General features: G+C 44.7%; 1 long non-coding RNA gene across 1 annotated transcript; it reads right to left on the bottom strand.

Moving 5' to 3' along the window:
• Positions 1 to 4,876: 4,876 nt before the first annotated feature.
• Positions 4,877 to 18,964, bottom strand: LOC130195423 (uncharacterized). The gene is made up of 3 exons (XR_008832059.1): positions 18,896 to 18,964; positions 6,570 to 6,639; positions 4,877 to 5,089 (listed from the first exon to the last, which is right to left on the bottom strand). It is a non-coding gene; the product is annotated as an uncharacterized LOC130195423 (long non-coding RNA).
• Positions 18,965 to 19,283: the final 319 nt, after the last annotated feature.

Below are 19,283 nucleotides of genomic sequence, written 5' to 3'. Positions count from 1 at the left end.
CTGTGAGAGGACGTTCCACATATGAAGTCTCCAATCAGAACAAGCTGTCCTAGTTGGATTTGCACGGATTTGCTAATTAAACAAACCTCAGCGGACACAGGAGGTCAACCGGGTCTGCTTGTGAGAGAGAGAGAGAGAGAGAGAGAGAGAGAGAGAGAGAGACTTGGAAGCAATAAAGAAAAAACAACAGACTGGGAAAAAAAAAGGAGTGGGATCAGGAGTGAGGAGCAGGATGCTCGCTGCCGGCTCACAATACATCAGAGAGAGTTTCGCCACATGATGAAACCGCTTCCGATTGTGATGAGCACCGGTGCCCACCACGCCTCTGTTCCTTAACAGAGGTTAGCCTTTCACTGAGGATCAGCGGACGCTGACTGAAGCCTTCAGACAAAGGGTTGTCTGCCTGTAAGGTGAGGCAGGTTGCAGACATTCCCAACATAACAAAGGAAATACACATGATGTCATCGTTGAAAACTTCAAAGGCATCTGCCATTTCACATTATCAAATACAGATGGCGATGGGCTGCATCAAATCTCCATTCATTCGCCCAGGATGAAGCGGCCGAAAGAGGACAATGAAGGCAAAGTACTCACTGTACAAGGGAAGACAGACACACGGTATTCCTCCGGCTGGGATTTGGTCTCTTTCTATTTATATCTCCGTCCCTGTCCTCGTCTCTCCTCCCGCCTTCTCCCCCCTTTCTTCCCACCACAGCAAGATGCTGCCTGGACCAGTGCTCGTTGTCATGGTAACCCAGACTGGGGGGGGATTCTCACGTGACCGTTTCTCCCTGGGCACTGATTGGTCTGACGCATTTAAGGGGAGGAGGGAGGGATGGATGGATGGGGAGGAAGGGGGCGGGGTGGGTGATGTCACTCAAATGGGAGGGATCCTCACTCACGGCTGTCTGCGAGCACACTCAGACACAATGGGTGTCTCTTTAAGGTGGGGTTGAGCTAAAGTGGAGCTTTATTAGATGGACAGGGATGATCCTACTTGACTGACTGACTCACAGGACATCTGGCTGGCTGGTCTGAGGTGTCTGGCTCGACGGTCCCTGCACTGTTTGCTCTCATCTGCGATGGTGCCACTGACATGTGCTCCAGGAGTCCAAACTGCCGGGGACCAGAATGCAGAAATAACACACAAGTGTTACAAGACATACGAGAGCCGCCATATGTGGCAGCTTGACCTGATGACCTAGCACACTTCAACCTCTCCTACAGAGGGGACTATTTATAGCACTGCAGAAAGCAGCCCGATGCACAACTGCTGCTATTCACACAGTAACATTCGTACTGCACACAAAGACAACGTGAAACAAAGGAAGCTTGGGTCACTGAAACATACAATCCAGAGCAAACTGCCATTTACGTTCCCTGAATGGATTTCCTGAATTAAGAGATTACCTCAATGATACACTCCTTATGCGTCTCGCTTCGACAGTGATAAAGATACAAAAACTAACACAGCACCACGGGCATGTAGCAGCCAAAGTTCCATCGTTGCATAACGATAAGCGCCCGGCTGTCATTTTCTAAGCGTTTTAGACTTGAAAGCTGAGGAGAAAACTTGGCACAAGAACTGCAGCAATGAAAGCTGTTGAGTGAAACTTTCCATGTTCATCGACGCAATAAAATATTTCAAAAAAGAGAGCGTGGGGGTTTTTGCATCCCATTTGAGGGAAATAAGTTCTCTTTCAATTGTTCTCATTCCCAACGATGACACGAGTAATCTTGTTCCAGGCATGTTGTCCAGACTGTTGTGTAACGGTCTGAGATCGGTCCAGCTCTGCCAGACATGGGAAATGATCATGTTCTTGGAGGATGTCCGATGTGGGTTTATTCAAAGCTGATGTCAAGTGTTGGAAAAATGTGTTTTAAAAAAGGAGGCGCAGAGTTTTTTTCTTTGTTTGTGTTTATTTATGCCCATATTGTGTCACAGTGAAAATGTAAAGAGGCCTTTTTTGTGTATAGCCTTCGTTTCCTGATGGGCATTTTGACACTTTTCTCACTTTGGACAAAGATCCAGACACCTCATAGCTTTGAGTGTGTCATTATATGCAGTACAGAGCAATTATACACACCAATTAATAAATACACATGTTCCTCAGGCATGTTTTGAATTTGTTTCAATAAATATAACTAGAACTATAAAATATGATGTGGGAGTCAATTAAAAACACCCAAATGTTTCTACTCTTCCATGCAAATAAATCCTGAAATAGGATCTAGATTAGAACATATTTCCACTGTGATCTAAAACAAGTAACTGTTTGATGTCTTGAATATCCATTGTTGTTGTGTATTATTCTCACAGAGGCTGTCTGAATCAATCAGAAATGCAGCTCAACCATAGGAGAAGCAACCAGAAATATGCTTTATGCAGACATGTTTCTTCCAATGCCATAACTGGCCAGGAAGCTTCATTAATAAAACATACACCCACCGCTGTCTCAAAAGCCATCTGTTTGGAGACAGCAGGCACTGCACACATACATTTGATATTCACTCGAATTATATACAAATTTCAACAATGCTATAGACCTTTTATATATACACAATAAAATAAATGTGTCAAATTACAGGTTTGAAATGTCAGTAAATGCATACATACTACAACAGAACAGCATGTTGGTGCCTGCATGTGTGTGTGGTGGTCATGACAGGACTGGCACAGCATGAGAGTCCATCGGCCGCAGTGAAGGAACAGGAGTCAGTCATTAACCCATTAAGACGTATGCTCTCTCTGCCCTCTGTCACTATGAGCATACATGGTGGAGAGACTTATGAGAGCAGGAATACAAACAGACGGTATCATCATGGTCACGGCTTGCCATCAGGAACCTGGAACGGGTCAGTGAGCACTGGAGGAGGAGGAGGAGGAGGAGGAGGAGGAGGAGGGCAGAGGTACTACTGCAGATCAATGGAACTCATTGTGATGATAATTGTTTCTCACAAATTGGTCTGTTTGGGGTTCTTCATTTTTTTGCACATACAAACAGAAATCAGAAATACACATTTGAGTCAAATACTTTTTACGAGTCAGTAATTTAGCGGCTTCATGTCAGATATAACCACACGTTGAAAGAAAATAGTGTTGCAAAAGAAGGGTCCAGGACAATTGACCTGCCCTCTGACATCTGATGTCATATAGAGTGTTAGCATGCTAAAAGGCTGCTGTTTAGCAGCTCCACCGCCATATAGAGTGTTAGCGCGCAAACATTTGCTAATTAGTGCTTAACACAAAGTACAACTGAGGCTAACGGGTTTTTTCAGAGAGCAAACTTTAGCCTATATGAAAAGGCAGGGGATCATTAAAGTCTTTATTTTCTGAGGAACAAGTGTCTGTACAATACAACCCATCTAACAGTTGTTATTAATAGTATTCATTCATTACGGGGAAAAGTAGTTTTCTTGCTGCTTTAGTGTAAGAAACAGGATTATCGTTAGTGGATGATGCAAGTTGCCCATCTCGCACTGAAACAAACACATATACTGGCACACACGAACTGTAGCTCTAACTGAATAAAAAACAAAAAAGTTCACAAATGTATGAATATACAGAATAATATCTGAATTCCCAGTAAGCACACTAAAACAAAGACAGACCAGTGAGGCGGGGAGAAGGTGTCCAGCCTTCCTAAGAAGCGAATCGTTTCAACCCAGAGATGAACACAATGTGAACTATCTCGGTCGAAACAACTGATATTTGTAAAAAAGATCTTCCCAGAATCACATCAGTACTTTAGGTCACTTCTTCCAGCTCGTGGTGTAACTTGAACATTTAATTTTATCCAGAACAACGTGTGCTTTGGTAGGCTGCCCCTGAGAGTGAGGAAAGACCAATGAGGTCAGATTTCAGGAGGTCTAGCTTTGTGTGTGGTCAGTCTGAGTCTAAATCCAACTGAATGTGTTTAACCCTTGTGTTGCCTTAGGGTCATTTTGACCCGATTCAATGTTTCACCCTCCTGTTACCTTTATATTTACTAACATATTTTACCCTTTGGGTTCAATTTGACGCCAGCAATTAAAACCTCCAGAAAATTATTAGAATTAATATTGTTTTCCAAGTTTAAGTGTGAGGCACTTTATGTTTGTTTGTTGACTCCCGAAAGAACACCAACATTAAACATTGAATGGGGTCAAATTAATCCTAAGGAGGGGCGAGGGTGTAATATTGATTCGGGTCAAAATGACCCTAAGGCAACACAAGGGTTAAGAGACCTCAAACCAGGGCTCTGTGACGACTGGATCAGCAATGGTCAGGGCCCGCCACACCGGACACATTTCTCATACTGCGAGCTGTTTACTGTGTCCGTGCACTGCTGGAATCTTCTCCTATAAGTTCAACCCTGCCTAGATGTTAAATTAATCAAAAGCCAAGGCCGTGACCCTCTGTCCCCGACCTCTTCGTGACCCTCAGTGTGGCTGTGAGCGCATTGACTCCGGATGTTTAAGGGTTAAAGGTAAACTGCTGCAGATGTCTGAATGGGATGTCTCTGACTGGTTCCCATGCTGAGCGGGGAAAGTGTCCAAATCAAATATTATTGTTCCGTTTGTGTTCCACAGCGCACCGTTTAAGACGCTAGGCACTTATTCTTAGAAACAACAAAGAGAACAAAATTACATCTTAAAGGACCAGTTCACCCAAATTACAAAACAAATCTCACTCGGTAATCTTTTGATTTTATACATTTTTACCAGCATTTTTCTTTTTGTTCTTCCACACCAATAGAATATGGGTGCATTTAATTTGGTTTTCTGTACACACAGCACGGAAAAATTATATTTAAAGAAGACAAAGTGTCTTCTTGCTCGTGGCCCTGTACTTGTGGAGTAGCTGTAACATGCTGATGTTTAGCAGGTAATTGTATTAGTATGTTAACATGCTGTCATTTGCTATAGTATAAACATTCTGTGGAGCTGCAGCTGATGGGGATGTCAATAGTTAGGTATGAAAAGTTAAAGGGGACATAATAAGAAACTCACTTTTCACGTTTTTGTGCTGCCTGCATCAGAAAACAAAACAAGCCATTCAGATTTTCAGGAGGTGCTGAACCAGAGCATTTTAGAGGAAGACCTGTCCCTGTTCAGGTACACACAGACAAACAGAATGGGAAAATAGGGATAAAGTAAAAAGATGCAGGTTTTTTAACTGAACCAATATTTATACAGGATTAATTTCTTCACTCTGCTATCACAGTCACGAGCGTGTACTCAGAATGGATCTTTCCATAGTTCATGTGGAAGACCAACAGGATGCACAGCCGGTAATTATCTGATGCGCTCTCACAGTACAGCACAATAATGCTACACAGCAGTTTAAAACCACTCAGTGTATACGATACTAAATTGCACTCCATTTTCAAATGCAATAAAACAATGAATGTGTGCGACTTGGTCTTGATGAACATTTAAGCCAGTTTTCACAACAGCGTTCCAAGGTCGGCCATGAAAATACAGATCGGAAACACATGTCCTGGCTAAAAACCTCGACAGCCCATAATGTCCTCTCGCACATCGTACAGGCAAGAAGCAGTTGTTAGGTGTTAGCTCTGCTCATTTAGGCCCTCATTAAAAGGTTGAACATACTGTTCCATTCACTCTAATGACTGCTGAAGTATGCTGGATTCCTGTTTTACCCGTACTGTTTTACCCTTCGACAGAAAGTCATCTTAAAATAACCAAGTCTTAATTTAATAGGATCATACTTACTGAAGACCATATGCTGGCACAGGCAAAACATGCCAGACACAGCATGGAAATGGATAATTGCGCCTAAATCCAAGGAATTAGATGGTTTAATAAGGTGAATTACATCCACACGGTTTTACTGAAGCCACCCATGACTGTGGACTTGATGGTTCAGTTGTCTTACAACCGAGAACCGGTCGACATGATGCATAATATGTTGCATTTTAACCCTGTCATTAGTTATGGGGATGGCTTGTTTTAGACGTCACAGGTCCAGTTATGTAATAGTTACTCTCGGCTGATTAAGCTAAAACACTCATGCTTCCCTGAAGGGAAATGTGTATCATATATTCATGAGTAAGATGCACTTCATTACGGCACATTTGACTATATGACGCCCTCCTGCTCAACATATGAATATCATAGTCTGTGAGATGCATTTAGGAATAACTTGGCGTGACAAATAAAATGCATGGTTTGCGACATGTTCACAGTGTCAGGCTGGAGGTAAAACACTTGAGTCCTCTACTTTTGCACCTATGTCTTATATGCATTAATAGAAATACAGTATACTTATGCACATTACAAAGCGAAGAGCCGACAGTTTGACCTGCCAAGCATGACGAAGAGGGTGTCGTTAAGCAGCTCCCCATCATAACAAAGACAGGAGAGGAATATTAATTGTAGTCTGCTCTGCACTGCCAAGGTGCCCCCCTCTCTCTTTCCATGCACTCGACCCCTCCCCTCACCGCGGCCATGAAGCTGCTGTGTACTGAGCAGACCATCAGCAGTCAGTAAACACAGTCCTGAGCACAAAGCTTGTGTCTCCAGTCAGAGACAATGCAGAGCTCAGCTGGGGTCTGCACACTGACCTCCTGGCCCGGTAAGAATCACTCCACACACGCAGCGCCCTGGAGGGGCCCGCGAGAGGACCGCGTCCATCTGAAATCAAAAACGTGAGCTTATCACATAAGACAACATAAGCCGGGCTGAAGTGCTGTTTGCTCGTTCTGCATCAGAGCTGAAATGTTCTTGACCCCGCAACACGACCTTGACTCATAATGCGAAGAGAAAAAGATCCGCCCTGCGCTGTTTATCCAACGTTCCGCTTTTGGGCTTTTCAGGTCATGGTCTCAGTCGATTTTTGAACCGGATCCAGATCGGCCATGATTGGTCACGTTCTGCCTCCTTCACAACGGGGCTGTTCACAATCACAGCCCAAGGACAGAAACCAAATCTGTCTTTGCGTTGACACTGTACACAAACACACAAGGAGACACACAGACACACACACACACACACACTGTGGCTCAGTGGTCAATCAATCAAAAGATCGGTGGTTCGATGCCCGGCTCCACTAGCCCATGCCGATGTGTCCTTTGGCAAGACGCTCAACCCCAAATGGCTCCCGTAGCTGTGTGTATGAATGTTAGTTAGTCCTGATGTGCAGGTGGAACCGTAGCCCCTCCCATCAGTGTATGAAGGGGTGTGTGAGAGAATGATGTCATGTAGTGGTGAAGCACTTTGAGTGGACTAGAAAAGCACTATACACAGATCCATTTACCATTACACACACACACACACACACACACACAACGAATACCTCTCACACACAGAAACATTACCATATTTGGTGTCCCCCTATTATCACTGATCACTGTTGCAGGAGGCCGCCTATCACAACAATGGCAGCTCTTGTCTTGCAGCTTTAAAGAGACAGACACAGTATTTGACCTCCTTCAGCTCGTATCAACACTTCTTTTTAAATCTTTAAAAGCTGTGACCTACATTCAAGGCGGACCCATCAGTTGTACAATGTTCAGAGGCTCAACCTACACTGGGGTCGTGCAGGTATTAGTTCCTGTTGTGACCATTTTCTTTCTCAGAGCCCTGTGTGCCGCACGTCTCCGGAGCAGCCTCCTGCTGCCAGCCCTCCGGCTCGGGGTCAGTTTCAGGGACCTAATAACACAACAGGACATGTCTGCAAGACGGAGGCGGAGTCAGGGTTAACTTGGGTTTCTCCCAAGTTAATGCGGCGTCAGGGTCCTTCTGTGTGGAGTTTGAATGTTCTCCCGTGTCAGCGTGGGTTCCCTCCGTGATCTCCGGCTTCCTCTTAATTTCATGTTACTTGGACTTTAAATTGTCCCGTAGGTGTGAATGTCAGCGTGATATGTGCCCTGCGATAAACTGGCGACCTGGCAGATGAACCCCAGTGTCCATTTGGATAATGTAATATATATTACTCATACTTCTTAAGCTAAATAAAAGTATATAAAAAGCCTCTTGGAGAATGCATCGTCACAGAGCCGACGGCTGTTTTTCTGAGCTCTGGAAAAGCGAGAGACACAGTGTGGGGTGAGTACTTACTTACGTAAAGGATCGGAGCACTTCTTCCATCACTGCACCCAGCGGACGTGCATACGAGGTGAGTCATGTTCCCGGCTCTGATATTGACAGGTTTCAGTTGAGTGGCAGCCTGTCAATGACTCTCCTGACAGGGTTTCCAACACGAGGCATCTGGTGTCTTATAGACACTAATTGATCTTGCACCATTTCGACACGTTCACCCAGGGGACGATCCTCAGACGGCTCTTGATGGTCCGCTTCTCAATCTTGTATTGGATTATACTGGTAGGACTACTGTGTGTGGGAGTGGGGCTGTAATGGACTAGTCTTTGGCGTAATCTATTGTAAACTATATATATACACACTACTATTCAAAAGTTTGGGGTCACTTAGAAAAAAGAAAAAAGCACTTGTCCCACAAATGTCCTTCTTTTTCAAAGTAAAGCACTGATGTTTTCAATGAAGATAACATTATATTAGCCAAAAATACACGATACATCGCTAATGTGGTAAATTACTATTCTAGGTGGAAACGTCTGTTAGCACAACTGAAAACAGTTATGCTGGTGAGAGAAGCTATACAACTGGCCTTCCTTTGAGCTAGAAGTTTGAAGAACAAAGTTAATATTTCAAATGAAAAACAATACTTCTAACCTTGTCCATGTCTTGACTATATTTTATTTTCATTTTGCAATTAATTTGTTATATAAAAGTGTGAGTTTTCATGGAAACCACAAAATTGTCTGGGTGACCCCAAACTTTGAACGGTAGTGTATATATATATATATATATACACTACCGTTCAAAAGTTTGGGGTTAGAAATGTCTTTATTTTTCAAAGAAAAGTACTGTTTTTTCAATAAAGATAACATTAATCAAAAATACACACTATACAGTGTTAATGTGGTAAATGACTATTCTAGGTGGAAACGTCTGGTTTCTAATGAAATATCTCCATAGGTGTATAGAGGCCCATTTCCATCAACGATCACTCCAGTGTTCTAATGGTACATTGTGTTTGCTAATCGCCTTAGAAGACTAATATCTGATTAGAAAACCCTTGTGCAATTATGTTAGCACAGCTGAAAACAGTTATGCTGGTGATATAAGCTATACAACTGGCCTTCCTTTGAGCTTGAAGAACACTAACCTTGTCAATGTCTTGACTATATTTTCTATTCAATTTTCAATTCATTTGATAAATAAAAGTGAGTTTTCATTGAAGACACGAAATTGTCTGGATGACCCCAAACTTTTGAACGGTAGTGTATATATATATATATATATATATATCACACTGACTTAAACAGTGACAGTAAAGGAAGTGAAGACAGTCCCAAACCATATTGTCAAGTTCTCTTGTCCTCACACTCCATCTTATCAAACCAGATCTCTGCCCTCTGTGTCGACGGGAAAGAGCAAACAAACAACTATCGTCTGCAGCTGTTCACATATTGTGACATGTGACCTCTGGGCTGGCACAAAGAGCGCTTGTCGTGAGCGGGACTGGGACACAAAGACTGGGAGAGAGCGGGGAGCTCATCTCTGTGCGGCCTGCCCCCAAAACAGACACACAAACACACAGCATTGTATTTATTGTCTCCGCGCACTCTGACCGATAGCCGCGCGGCCAGAAGCTTCGCTCACACTCAGCGTTTGCTCCACAGGACTGTCGCCAGCTCACGGCCCACATCAGGCGGCGCAAACACGGCAATCGGGAGATCGGAGGAGAAGCGTTATCTCCGTAAACCATGCGTTGAATAAACGTGACATTGAGCGCTGGGTTTTAAACAGAAATCGTCTCGTGTAATTTAATTCCTTATCTGGTGAAAGAACAAACCTGCTTTTCTTTGTTTGCTCCGCTCCGTCACTCCTTGACAAGACGCTCACGTTCATGCCACTGCCAACGCTCGTGTTTTCTGTGCTTTGTAGCTTCTATTACAAGCATATAGCTGGGATCACACGGACAAAGCCTCGGTCTCTAGGCTCTCCTGACACTTAAAATAATCTGACATTAAATCCTTCCTCTCAAAATCTACAACTGAAACTAATACTGAGATCTGACAGGATTATCTCGGGCTGAGTGAAAGAAAACGTTCAGCTAGTCACTGGAAGTAAGGGCGGTTCACATTTTTACAGTTGAATAGACCAAAGAAGACCCCTTCAGAAGGTCACGGCGACGGTGACCTCTACACTCAAAGAAATGACTCATTGGATGAACTCAATTAAATTGTTGGCAGGTTTTCCATCCAATAATTATATGCAACTCCAACTCAAATTTAGGACATCAGTGCAATAAAATGTAATTAAGTGAGTCCAACTCATTTGTATCAAATACATCTCAAATAAAATAACGATATTCATTAAATTAAATACATTTGTGTTTGTCCAACTCAAAATATAAACTAACTAACAAAATATGCAAACTCCACAAAGAAGGAACGCCCAGACTGGGAATTGAACCCAAAGACCTTTGGCTGTGAGGCGACAGTGCTAGCCACTACACCACTGTACATCCCTGAAAGTGTCTTCACCTTGTAAACAACTGATTTTCAGCTGGCGCATGCGCAAAGGGTAGTCCCCAATGAAACACATTTATTTTGAGTTGATATGCACACCATCTAACCTAAATAAATCTAATAAATGAAAGTATTCATACATTTTGTGTTACACCCATTCAATATAAATATCTTCGTTTTGTAATTGATTTATTTAAATGTATCAAACAATATTTAAATGTGTCATCTCTAAGAAGGGCTTGAATCGTTTTTTTTGAGTGTCGGAGGAGTCTACAGACATCCAGTGACTTGTGATGCTGTAATGAGGACCAGCTGTGCGTTGAGCTAAATGCTCAATCTAACATGCTCCCATGACAATGCTGACATGCTAGTTTAGCGTGTTGGCATGATAGCGCTAATTCACATAAAAAAGGAAGTACACTTGGGAGTGTCAGAAGTAGTGCAGGTGTTTTGGTCAAAACACAAATACAAATGTAGACTTGATGACAGCACGTCGTGAAAAGCTAAAGGGATCATCCAAGGTTAGTCCAATTCACCCTGAGGGGGTGAAGGTCAGCGACAAATTTCACACCAATTTCTCCAATCGTCACTCACAAGTCAACCTCATGGTGACGCCAGACGCCAAGTCAGCGGATCACTCCTGTGGGAACCACAGATGTCTGTACAACATGATCCTTGAGCACCAAATTAAAAGAAGAGGAACCCTTCAGATTCACACTTTATGTAAGAGTCTGAAATATGAAAATCTCTGGGTGTTAAATTATAGTGCTTCCTAGTTTACACAAGTTCAGCCAGTCTGCACAGAGGGACGCTCTCAATTTAAATCTGGTCATGGAGAACAATATTATATTGCATTGAATTCAAAATTCAACATTCTATTGAGCGCTGGAAATGAAGATAAATGCTTTTCACACATAGCTTTGTTGGGATCTAAGACATCCATCCCATACACTTGTAATGACTCTTTATGCAGCCTCTGCACACGGAGCAAACACCATCGCAGCCAAATGTATCGATTCACCAAATGGAAAGCAGATCGGTCGAGAACGCAGCCTTTCATTGACAGTGGTCAGACTCCAGCTGTTGATGATCCCAGGGTTGAGGCATGACCTCACTGAAGAGGCCTGGACTCGTGTATGTCATGTACGCTTTTCTTCTTGGCCTGACGAGGCTCTACAGACTTGGCTCCTCGTGAGGCACGGAGGTATGAAATCATACTTTGATCTGAGGGGATTCTGGCACATTGGGTTGCCGCAGAGAGCCTGGATACCTTAATACAGAACAGGGCTCAGTGAGGCTATAAAACACACCTGTTTCAGGGGAGAAAAGGCCCCATCAGGGATAATAAACATCCATGAAAACACTTGTCGAACTGCATATTTAGTTTGAAAGCAGGATATAAAGGAGGCCTTCTCTTCTGACAGGATTGCTCGCATGAACGTCAAGTGAGTAAGTAATCATAATTATGATAACTGGATGCTCTCATTTCAACTTTTAAAATAATGACTGATAATCTTTTTGGTAATAAATCCACAGTACAGTCATCAGCTATAGTTTTAAGTGAAACACAAATCTAGCAAAAATGAAGCAACATCTGGACATCAGATGCAAATGAACAACTTAATCACGGCAAACTGATGTCATGGCTTCTCTTTATAATTTGAATTTACCTACAATATCATTCTAGCACACATGTTCAGTAGGTGGTCAGTATATTGGCATGACGTCCCCTGAATACATGCTTGTAAGTGTGTGAGAGAATCCCATCAGCTGATTCAGCTCTGACCTGTGACCTCATGTCGTTGACCCCCCCCCCCCCCTCCCAATAAACCACAGATTGTATAATCAAGAGAGAAAAGTAAAGGTTTCTATTATCAACGCTTAATAAAAAAATGAAATCCTCTCCAACATTCACTGTGCGTGTCAATTCTGTGGAGAAACCCAAGTTACATAACGGTAAAGTGTTTTCTTTGAGTCAAAGTCCTTATCTTCACGGATCAGACGGGGACTGCCCTGGCATGCCGCTGGGTCGAATGTGAGAACATAATTGCGGGGCAGACACAAGCTGCATGTCACCCATGAGAACAACGCTCGTCTCAGCTGCAGCAGGCATGCCATCATTTTGTTATCCGGTCAGGGTGTGGAGCAGAAAGTCGGGAAACTCTAAATCCCGTCGTCAGCCTTACTGTGGTGTGAGTTACCGTGGTAACCGTGCACTCTCGGACAGCGGCCCCGTCGGCAGCTCTCACCGCAACGTGTTGAAATGCTCTGCTCTTCCTCTCTAGCCTTCAGAGAGACAAGAGAGGAGACAGGCGTCAGTGAAGTTGCGTGACACCCTGTAATAACTGGAATATGGGGCAGGCAGATACATGGTTTCAGAGGTGCAGGCAGCGAAGTGTGAAAGCCTGACATGAACCCATTGTCCCCTCGCAGAGGGGAAAAAATCCACTGAAGCCAAGAATACAAGGCAGCCCAACCGCACCCAGAGCATCTGACCACACTCAACGGGACTTGACACAGAATACATCTGGTGGAAAGAAGATTCCCACAATCCATGTGGCAGGTTGGCCCGCGCTCAACCACTTCATGGAAGTACAGAGATGTGGATTATGAAAATGGGATGAACATTATTCCCTGCACAATCCCTGCTGTTCTCCCGCCGAGGGCTGCTCGCGCTCAGCCCTACGCCTGACTTCCCTCAGTTGTTGAACCTGCATGAGTGCCCAGCTGGAATCCCTCACCCGGTCAGACGGGCTTTCTTTAATCCAGCGTTCAATTGGGACTCTCGCATCACTTTCACAACCGCACTGTCCCCTCCCAGTGGGTTGAGTCACTGTGGAGAGTTACTGGATAGAAGTCCCTGTTTGTTTAGTGCTGTGGTGATGAAGAAGAACAATGCAAGACGATTACATTACATTACATGTCATTTAGCAGACACTTTTATCCAAAGTGACTTACAATAAGTGCATCAACCATGAGTACAAACTCAGAACTACAAGAATAAAAAAAGTAATATTTCTTCAAGAAAGCCAAACTACAAAAATACCATAAGTAATACCATGAGTAATACCATAAGTAACACCATAAGTAATACCATGAGTAATACCATAAGTAATACCATAAGTAATACCATGAGTAAAACCATGAGTAATACCATAAGTAATACCATGAGTAAAACCATGAGTAATACCATAAGTAATACCATAAGTAATACCATGAGTAAAACCATGAGTAATACCATGAGTAACATCATAAATTATACCATAAGTAATACCATGAGTAAAACCATAAGTAATACCATAAGTATTACCATGAGTAATACCATGAGTAATACCATGTTGTGTCATGTAGATTCATCTTTTTGAGTAAAAACCACTGATATTAGCTCAGTAGTGATATTCATCCCCATCAGTATTACTACAGTGTGACTACCGATGGTGCGTTTCATAACTCTGGTTGTCGTGTGACTGACACACACCGCCTGTCCGAAAGTTGATCCCGGTGGGATTGGGAAGAAGAACCGGGCAGACAGCTGCAGCGGAGCCGTAAGTCCAGTTGGGACTCGCTCCCCTCTCTGTTGTGTGGACATGAATCACATGTCAAAATGTGCGTTGCGTCTATTTATGAACTTCTGACCCCGAGTCTGACCTCATGCCGACGCCCGCTGCTCTGTGTACGTGTTGAGGTGTGTAACTCGCTCCTTCTCGCTCTTCTTAAAGTTTACAGCGCTGCCACATCCTGTTTTCTGCCTGTCTGCCCGTCTGACCTTCACTCCCTGCTGACCTCCTTCAGACACGAGCACAACCACACACTTACGAAACAGATAGCTTAAAGTAATTAAAGCTGCACTGTATTTAAAATAAACATATACACTACCGTTCAAAAGTTTGGGGTCATCCAGACAATTTCGTGTCTTCCATGAAAACTCACTTTTATTTATCAAATGAATTGAAAATTGAATAGAAAATATAGTCAAGACATTGACAAGGTTAGAAATAATGATTAATATTTGAAGTATTAATTTTGTTCTTCAAACTTCAAGCTCAAAGGAAGGCCAGTTGTATAGCTTATATCACCAGCATAACTGTTTTCAGCTGTGCTAACATAATTGCACAAGGGTTTTCTAATCAGACATTAGTCTTCTAAGGCGATTAGCAAACACAATGTACCATTAGAACACTGGAGTGATCGTTGATGGAAATGGGCCTCTATACACCTCTGGAGATATTTCATTAGAAACCAGACGTTTCCACCTAGAATAGTCATTTACCACATTAACAATGTATAGTGTGTATTTTTGATTAATGTTGAGTCACGGATCCATTGTTGAAGTAAGAACTTTAATTGATATATAATTACTATATATTCATTTCTATATATGCACATGTCTCATCACCAAATGTGCTTTCTAAATGAATGAAACAAGCTAAAATAATTAAATACAGAACCTTTTATACCCAAGTCAGTGATGCCCAGGTGATCTGCAGCTGACAGTAGCGTCACATCGGAGCCGTCCTGCTTCCCTGAACGCTTTGTGCCGAGGTCAGCGGATGGTTTCAGGTCCGGGACACAGCAGATTGGGGTTGGGTGAGGGTACGTTGAGGGTACGACATTGGAAAAGTCAACAGATTGGGGTTGTGGCTCCGGTTGGGGGTGGGGGGGGGGGGGAGAAATACAATAGTGATACAGGCTTTGAAACAACCGTGACTCTGGACCCATATCTGCCAGATGTGGAAGTGTGGCTGATGTCAGTAAAGAATCAAAACCCAGTTCGTCAAACAGCCCTTGGGCTGACTTCAGTCTGCAGGTGGTCCTTGGCGTGTCCTCCGTGGAGAGTCCTGCCAAAGGGGTGGAGGAATTTAGGACTTCTGAGAAATGTTACCAGCCTCTTTTAGACTTGCGCCATCAATCACTAAAGTCTCACTTTCTCACTTATGCTACAGAGTAAGAATGGAGGTCAGATAAAATGATCCATAACTGTGTTCATTATTGAATGAATACTCAGCACTTTATTTTCCTGGACACTTGGACCTGCTGGAAATTCACTTTGGTCACTGCCTTGTGTATATATTTTGTTTCTTCTGTATATTTAATATTTTAGTATTAGTATTTAGTATTGTTATTGTGTTTTTAATTAATTCTCTTATGTTCACTCACTGCTGTGATCCAGACATTTCCCCACTGTGGGACTAATAAAGGAATATATAATCTAATCTAATCTAAAATATGCAGAGAACTGGGCCCAGACCTGCCGCGGTGCCCTTCGACCTCTTTCTTGCCACAAGTCGCCCACATGTGAAGCCGGTTAGCGTGACCATGTGTAAACAACAACGACAGCACACGACACATCCGCCAAGTATCACATCGATTGGAAATGTTTCTTCATCACAGACTGCAATCTAAACTTCACCAGATGTGTCTTTGTCTATTAGAAATAGCAACGCCTCTGAGAGAGGAACTCTTACCGGCTTAGTGTTGTTTAGTTTTTCGACTTATTTACCGGCATGTTCGATCATTTTCACGTCTTCTTGCGTGTGTCTTTGTTCTAAATAAAAAAAGTGTTTGACAATATCAACAATGTTTTCAGCAGAAGTCAGCAGTGTGATCCCATATGGTGTCCGTGTGTTTCCCGTGTCGTCCAATGAGCATACAGCTCATGATTAGGCACCATTGTAGCGTAATAGCAAGCTGTTACTTTTGAGAATGATGAAAATTGTCGGCTCATTAAAATGAAAAGTTGGTTTCCTGTCGTTGCTGTTCTCCTCATTCGACTCTCGCTCTCTTTCCGCGTGTCCTTCACAAACTTCCCCAAAGACGAACACAGACGACCTTCATCCACGCTTGAGGATGAGAGGGGAGCACCTCACTCAGCGAGGCCCGGAGAGTCAAATAAACATCTGACTCAGTGGGGGAGGGTATCAAAACAACAATGGCCGACTGTCCCCATGGTGATGAGCTCATGGACTTGTGTTGCAGTGAAGAACTCTGTTTACTTGCAGCAAATACATCTCATCAAATAAGTGTGTGACGATAATATACGCATCTTCCATTTCACTTCATTTCAAACTATCGATCAATACTTTATTGATGTAAATACACCATTTGTTTTCACACACACGTGTACACGTGGACACGCAGAGACGACATGTGTTTGACTAACACACTGACAACTCGCCTGTAGACGAGCTCCTCCAGGAGCAGCACCACCTCCTCCAGGAGCAGCACCACCTCCTCCAGGAGCACATGACACATGCACCAAAAGCACTGCTCATACTGCAGAAGTCTCCTCTCCCACACAAACACACACACACACACACACACACACACACACACACACACTAGCACAGCCCTGACGTGTCCTGCAGAAGTCTCCTCTCCACACACACACCCACACACACACACACACACACACACACACACACTAGCACAGCCCTGACGTGTCCTGCAGAAGTCTCCTCTCCACACACACACACACACACTGACGTGTCCTGTCAGCGCTGCATTCTGCTGCTCTGAGGACACCCAGAGGCTGCGGTCTGCAGGACGCGGTGCAGAGAGCTCCAGTGTCTGCCAGCGGGGATGAAGGCTGTCAGATGACCAGCTGTAGCGTACCGGGCCGTATTATGCACTCCATATCGTACAGTGGGATGTCTCCACTCGTCTCTCTGTTTACTGAAGAAATGGAGGCTAGAAATCATAAAGAAGTCCAATTATTTTTGAATGACAACTCCGGGAGAGGGAGAGCCCTCCACCACAACACTTATCACAGCGCAATCAACACGCTTAAAGTAACAAGCCTGTGGTGGGGGGCTCGGGGGGGGGGGGGGGGCAGCAGCTGACTGGCAGCATCAGTGTGTGAAGTCAGAGCGGAGGGCAGCTGCCGAGCAAACGGCCACTCTCTGGTGAATGACATCTATTCAACCCCCCCCCCCCCCCCCCGTGGACATCACATGAGCGCTGCCTCCTACTCAGCACAGTGCGGCACAATATGGCACTGTGTGTGTGTGTAAGTGTGTGTGTGTGTGTGTCCTGATACAGTAGAGCCTGGTGCGGAGGGAGACGGAGATAACCTGCGCCGCGACCTTGACGACAGAGATCTGGCGTCAGGAGGCGAGGAGAGTTTGTGTCAGAGAGAATTGCGACGACCACAGAGGGATGGAGGCGGCACAAGCGGCGAGTTCAGCTTCTGAAGCTCCGAGTAAACACAGCTCTGCGTCACGCAGCAGCAGCCACTGGCCAGAGAGACAAGCCTCCCACCTTCATATTCCTGTTAACCCTTATCCTTCCCTCCTTCCCAGCTGCTTCGTCATCTGTTATGAAAACAGACAGCGCTGGGGGTCCCCTCCTCCTCTGTTATGTCAGACGCACACACACACCCACACACACACACACACGCTCAACATGTAACCTTTACCTCACGGCCTTGTCTTTCTGCACTGCCAGCAAGGAAATCAAGGTCTCCCCCCCCCCCCCCTCTTTGCTGTGTTTCCTGACGCCAACAAGATGAGAAAATGACCCAATTATGGCGTGAAGACAACCTGCCCTGGGAGGGCCGCTGGAGAGGGAGCGGGGCTGATGATGATGATGGTGGGAGAGAGAGAGAAGAAAGAATCGGGGGTGGGAGGGGTCGGTGGTTGGAGAAGAGCTGCAGTGACATCATCACCAGTGGACTTGTGATCATAACAAAAAAAAGATGGTGGAAAATTCAGATATTGGTGGATAGATGTGTTGAGTTTGGTTGACCCCCCCCCCCCCCCCCCCCCCGGTAAAATTCACTCACACACACACACACACACACACACAAAGTGAGACTGAAAGTCAGCACAGTGACACCCCTCTGTGACAGCGGTGCCAGTTGGCACACAGCTGGATGCTGCAGGAGATGCTGCAGCATCGCTGTAACCTCCTGATGCCATCGATGCACCAGCAGCAACTCTGAGGCTGCGGAGCAACGCAGCATGCAGAGAGTTGCATCACAACAATAATAAATATTTTTAAAAGCTGGGAAACGAGGAGGGCCGCGACCACGTCGTCACACTGCAACGAGGCTTACGGCTGCAGGCCGCTAGGATACAGAATACTTGCTCTTGGATCCTGATCATTCATCCTCATCAAACCTCAGATAACTGGAGGGACACGTGCTATGGTGGCCACACACACACACACACAGACTGCATGAAGCAAACACATGTCTGCATCGAGCTCCGTCGCCCCACTGGAGAAAACAAGCATGCACCGTGGTGGCTGTAACACACACTGTGGAACACAGTGAGAAACTCTTCTTCGGCACATTCCTGAGGTGTAGCGCGAGGCAGCGATAGGGCTCTACTCACAAGTGCTTCTGAATCTGTGCTGGGATCAGTGCGACGGCAGATATCCTCTCTCCTCTTGTGCCAAAGGATTTGTCTCACACTCGTCCTCCTCCCTGCTCTCCCTGCTCTTCCCGTCTTTCACCGGCAGACTAAAAAAACGAGTGTTGTGAAGACAGAGATCTGCAGTGCTGGAGCTCTGGTGTGCCTCCCTCTCTGTTTCTCTCCTCCCTCCCTCCCTTCCGCCCTCATAGTTTGCTCCAAGGTCAGTGGGAAGATTTGACTATTTGACTCCACCCTTCGTTGACCAGCGCTCCCTCCCCTTCAGCCTCCTCAGGCTGGACACCGGGGCAGTAATTAGCGTCATGATCCAGATTAACTGGGTGTGCTCTTGGTGTGCTCCACCTGGGCC

This window comes from Pseudoliparis swirei, chromosome 6 (genome assembly GCF_029220125.1).
Source record: "Pseudoliparis swirei isolate HS2019 ecotype Mariana Trench chromosome 6, NWPU_hadal_v1, whole genome shotgun sequence".
Taxonomy (NCBI): domain Eukaryota; kingdom Metazoa; phylum Chordata; class Actinopteri; order Perciformes; family Liparidae; genus Pseudoliparis; species Pseudoliparis swirei.
The sequence above is the reverse complement of the archived record's forward strand: the minus strand, read 5'-3'. Positions and strand labels throughout refer to the sequence as shown.